The following is a 6000-nucleotide window of genomic DNA, read 5'->3' as shown; positions in this document are numbered from 1 at the left end:
AGAAACCCTGTGGAAGACAGAAGGTTACAGAGTCACCCCACCCGTGGATACTCCAAGAACAAGGATACCTACACCAGGGAAGCTGGGTGCATAGGTACGAAGTGACGTCGGAAACCGCCATAGACCACAATGGAAGACTTCAGGAAAGATTTCGCTGGAGAAGACTGCAAGAGTCTGGTGGAATTCAAGGGTCAATCAATCAATCAATCAAAGCATTTATATAGCGCGCTACTCACCCGGAGAGTCTCAAGGCGCTAGGGGAGGAGGGTGCGCTACTGCTCGAACAGCCAGGTCTTGAGTTGCTTCCTGAAGGCGAGGTGGTCCTGGGTCAGGCGGAGGTGGGTCGGGAGGGAGTTCCATGTCTTGGCGGCGAGGTAGGAGAAGGACCGTCCCCCTGTGGTGGCTCTTCGGATGCGGGGGACGGCGGTGAGGGCGTGGCCGGTCGATCGAAGCTGGCGTTTGGGAGCGTAGAAGTTGAGGCGGCTGTTGAGGTATCCTGGGCCTTGGTTGTGTAGGGCTTTGTGTGCGTGGGTGAGGAGTCTGAAGGTGATTCTCTTGTTGACCGGGAGCCAGTGCAGGTCTCTCAGGTGTCCGGAGATGTGGCTGCGACGGGGGATGTCCAGGATGAGTCGTGCTGAGGCGTTCTGGATCCGCTGGAGTCTCTTCTGGAGTTTGGCGGTGGTACCGGCGTAGAGGGAGTTGCCGTAGTCCAGACGGCTGGTGACGAGGGACTGGGTGACCGTCTTCCTGGTCTCGGTGGGGATCCACCGGAAGATCTTACGTAGCATGCGCAGGATGTTGAAGCACGACGAGGAGACGGCGTTGACTTGTCTGGTCATGGTGAGGGAGGAGTCCAGGATGAAGCCCAGGTTGCGTGCGTGGTCTGTTGGTTTGGGTGCGCTGCCTAGGGCGGGGGGCCACCAGGAGTCGTCCCAGGCAGAGGGTGAGGATCCCAGGTAAGCATGGGCGGAAAATCCGTTACGCTCGCGGATTTTGCGGATTTTCGGGAAATCCGCAATCCGCGAGATTTGCGAATTTCCCGCAAAATCCGCAAATCCGCGAGCAGCGGATTTTGCTCGCGCTGCTCGCACTGTTCGCGTGAGTTCGCGCCCCGCGAATAAGTGCAAAATTGCAGAAATACGATCTTAGCAAAACTGAAAGTAACTACTTACCAGGTTCAAAAGTTCAGGCACATCATTAGTAGCCATTTCCTGTAGTGCTTCCTGAGGGGCCCCTCCAGAGTTCAGTTGCCAGTTGAAACTATTATGTGACCCTGCTCTGAACCTCAGAATAGTTACACATATGCCACAAAGGTCCTGAATTACAGCTAAGGGAGACAAGCAGGAGCCAGGCTGGAAGTTAAAATCCATTAATCAGCCCCTAATTCATTATTGTCAGTTGGGGCAGGGCAGGTGTTGTAACTAATTTTGCAACAATGAAAGCACTTAGCAAGTGCAAAAGATCACTAATCAGGGCGCACTAAGGAAGCAGGTGCCAGCTAAAAAAATATTCTGTGACACATTAATCAGCCCCAAATTAATTCAGGTCACTTGAGGCAGGGAAGGTGTGCTTTGCTTTGCCGAAAATAATGTACACTGGACAACCAGAGGGTGTGGTGATGAAACAGAGGGTGGCATGGGTGGGCCAGAGGGTGGCATGAGTAGTCAGAGAGTGGCAGTGGTGACAGAGAGTGGCAGTGATGAAGAAGAGTGTCCCAAACAGGCTGGACACGTAGAAACAACAAGTTCGCAAAACTTGCGACCCGACAGGTAAGTTCGCAAATTGCGAAATTGTAAAAACCCTCGCGAACTGGCAGAAACACGGGCGAACACAAAAAAAAAAAATCCGCAAATTCGCGGGAATTCGCGGATTTTGCGGATTGCGAATCCGCAAATCCGCAAAATTCGCGGATTGCCAATCCGCAAAATCCGCTCATGCTTAATCCCAGGATGAGGACTTCCGTCTTGTCCGAGTTCAGTTTCAGGCAGCTGTTCTTCATCCATTCGGCTACCTCTTTCATTCCTTCGTGAAGGTTGGCTCTGGCGGTGGCGGGGTCGTTGGTGAGGGAGAGGGTCAGCTGGGTGTCGTCGGCGTGGATTCTTGAAGAGGAGAACCTGTAAGCAGAGGGGACAGTGTCTATGCCACTCAGAGGTGACCAGGAGGCACATAAGAGCAATACCCACTGATGACGGAGGGTTCAAAGGAGTTGACAATGACCTTGTTGCTACGGCTGTGAGGACCAAGTGGCACTGAGGAAGACCAGGAGCTATGTACAAGCTGTCTCATGTCCGAAGTCGAGAAACAATTGGCCGGTGTCTGGAAGGGAGCGCTAACAAGCCTTGGCAGCTGCAACAGGTGTGGAAAGCAAAGAAAGAACAATGTTGGGACCAGAAAGGTCCAAAGGATTCTCTACGAGCAGGGTAGTCGGGGAGCCCACGGAGGCAGGAAAAGGCCTTATGAGGACTCTCAGGCCAAAGGCACCGGAGTTAAAAGAGGACCTCGAGCAGCTCACCAAGAAATAAGACCCATCCAGAGGATGCAATGAAGATGCTACACTTGGCAGAAAGAGATGCTGAAGGCTGTATATTCTTGTAGCCCTTAGATCTCTGGGGAGCAGAGCCAACAAGCCTTGGCAACGGCAAGTCGACACAGTGCACAGGTGCTTGGTCCGAGCGGTTCCGACGAGGGATACTGGCCTCAAAATTGCAGATAGGACAGGTCAAACTTCGAGGGAGTTTCGGAACAACCATCTGTGTTGCTGAGCTATTAAAAGACAATGGGACGTCTGGAGCAGCAGACTGGTCAGCTTGGTTGTATTGCCAGTAGACTCCATCACTCCAAGATTACTTCAGGTGTCCTTGATGCCCACAAGTCTGTTGAAGATCCTGGAAAGAAGCACTGACGATGAAGAAGTCTTGCAGAACAGTGAGACCAGGAATAGCAGGAGTCTTCCTTGATGCGGTCTCGGTTCCAGGCAAAGTTCAAGAGTCCAGGCGGTTGAAGAGTGACTTGGTTTCAGGCTTGAATCTGAAGAGTCACCCAAAGGTATGCCCAAACTACCCTAGGGAAAGGGTTGGGACGACTCAGGGGTCCTTCCCAGAGGAGGGGCTGAAAAGAGGGCCTCCACTTTGTCCAGTTTCATGCCAGAGCGAGGGCCAAGGGTTCCCTAAACTGGTTCTAACTGGAGTATGCAAGGAGGACACCAAATGCGCTCTTTGAAGCAGTCTGGTAGCACTTGCAAGCGCCCCCACCCCAGCTCAATACACCAAGTCCTGTCTGGGGAGGTGATCACACCTTCCTGCTACAGAAATCCTATTGTTCTACCTGCTCCCCTTGGCTCAGCTCAGCAGCAGGAAGGCACAATCGTGTCTGTTGTCTGCAGCAGCACTAGCTTGCTGTCAGGCCCTGAAAGGCTTTACCCAGGAGTACAGGGGGTACCCCAAAGGAGCCCCCAGTACATGGGATCATACTTCCAACACTTGAATCAGTGATGGAGTATGATTCCAGCATGTTTAATACAAAACATGACATTGCAGCCATTATATAGTTAGACATCTCGTGATGACTGATGCCCACTATATATATTAAAATGGCTGACTGCACTTACAAAGCCTGTAGAATCGACTCCAAGGTTTGTAGGGGTGTCCTGCTCATTCAGGGGCACCCTCAAACTTATAACCAAGCACCCTGCCTTCAGGACTGAAAGGCCTACCAGAGGGGTGACTTATAGGTTTTAAGTGTAGTGACCTCAAATATAAGAAAACTTGAATATGTTGTGAGAGGTGTAAGCACCAACTTGCAATGGCATACCTGTAGTCACAGTTTGAGTGGTCTCTCATGGGTTGCACAATACATGCTGCAGCCCATGGAAGACCCTGGTGTACCTTTGCCCTGGGTACCTTAGTACCATATACTAGGGACTTACAAGGGTACAAGTAGCCAATTGTGGAGGTACAGAAGTACTTATCAAGTCAAATTTAGGGAGGAATCACAGTGACTGTGGTCCTCATTAGCAGGATCCCATCTGACTAGTCAAACAGAGTAACACCAGCAAAAAGTGGGGGTAACCATGAAAGCAGATCTACTTTCCTACACATATATTCCGATAAAAACTTTCAGATCTTTAATAATAGTGCGAGCATCAGCTGAACGTTGTGGCCACACCCAAAGAAACCACAAGCAAGAATCAGTGGAAGTAGGATAAATTTAATAGCACCATCTGAATTAAGAGGACCACAATGGTCCAAGTAAATGCAGCTGAAAGGCTTGTTGGAAATCTACAGGTGTATCTGTGGGGGGCGAGCCATAGTGGAGATTTTATTCTGTTGACAAAGGACATATTTCTTGGCTTGTTTGAATAAGTCATGCCTCTAATAACGCTATTGCAATAAGGAAATTGTGGCCGCCACACCCACATGTGCAGATGTAAAACCTTCATGTGCAGCTATCTCTTAAGGCTAGCCTGTGGTTTTGGTTGGGAATCACACAATCACTAACTCCTGGAATTGTAGTGAAGGGAAATTTTTATTTGCTTAAATGACAAGTATATTTAGCTGGAAAGCCCCTAGACAAAGAAGTGCGGTCAGGTGTTGTATAATCAGCCAGCCAGTATATGGTTATCTACACTCGTACGAGAACGAGTGATCACACCCACTGTCTCAGTCGAAACAGCAGATTTGGCAGCTTTATCTGCCAAAGAATTCCCAACAACGTATATTCCAACACTGATGACTCAATGTATGAATTTCATGAGCTTGCAGTAACCTATCTTTTAAAGTTCTGCTATGTTCATCCAAAGCATTTTATGCTTCATCGTGTTTTCTTTAGAGTCTCTGCAAACATTTTGGTGCCAATAATGGAAATTACCATTAAAAGACTGGTCACAATTATACAAATCACACACTATAATGCTATCAGTTCAACCAACTGTGCAGTGAAATCACTGAAGACCTGTGCCTTTTTTTGGGGGTTGGAATTTACCAACCAGCATTACGCCATAAACTGTGGTGCACACCCCCAAATACTGGTGCTTGGTGCATGTAGCAGGCTGGGCTAAACCATCAGTATAAACAATATATTTATACTGCTCAAGAGGCACAATATTGCTAGGCCTGTGATAGACCTGCTCATATTGCAGAAATGCGTGTGCCTGTAAAGATGGGTCAAAGTTAAAGAGTTCTGCACCCCGCATGAGGAGGAGCACCCCGAGGGGCTCCTGGCTTGGGGATCACCTTCTAGTGAAAATCCCTGGTAAAGCCATATCACCAACACACCACTTGCCCGCTACCTGAACTGGACTGCTGTACCCTCCAATCCATCCCACCAAACGAAGTTCAGCTGGGAACGTACCTGGATTGTCGACCACTGCAGCTCTGGCTTTGTGAGGATGGGCTCGGGAGTGATAAGAGGCTAATAACCATGCTTCAGAGACTGTATCTGGCTGATATAAAGTGAGATGCCTATCCTATACTAGTTTCACAAATCCCAGATGATGAAGATCCGCCATTTGGTGGGCTGAAGGGTTTCTTTTCCTGTCCAACACAGGTTCAGCTGCTATAGATTCGGTTTTTGGTCGTAGTTCACTTTGTTGGCAGACCAGTAGTATCCATTTTTTTGTTTTGCATACTGTGGATGGGGGATAGAATACTACTTGGTCTTTAAGTGCATTTTCCCCTTGGACCCCGTGTTAATTGTGTATTTAGAGACGGATACGCTCCCACTGTCCCCGGTCACTGAGAAAGCTAACCCTCCAACAGCTCCCATCACCGTTCACCCCGTCCATTATAATTTGTCCCCCGGCAACTATAATAGTACCGCCCCAAGACCTCCGAGCTCCTCCCCGCCAGCCATCTGCCAACATCGTGAGCTAGATACTCCTCCACCAAAGACCCCGGAGCCTGCTCTAGCCAATCCTTCTCCCCTTCCACCTTTACATGCCCCTGTGACGGCTCCTGAAACTTTGAACCCCTGCCCTTTAGCTCCCAGTTTATAACGACCTTG

This window comes from Lissotriton vulgaris, chromosome 2_2 (genome assembly GCF_964263255.1).
Source record: "Lissotriton vulgaris chromosome 2_2, aLisVul1.2, whole genome shotgun sequence".
Taxonomy (NCBI): Eukaryota; Metazoa; Chordata; class Amphibia; order Caudata; family Salamandridae; genus Lissotriton; species Lissotriton vulgaris.
The sequence above is the reverse complement of the archived record's forward strand: the minus strand, read 5'-3'. Positions refer to the sequence as shown.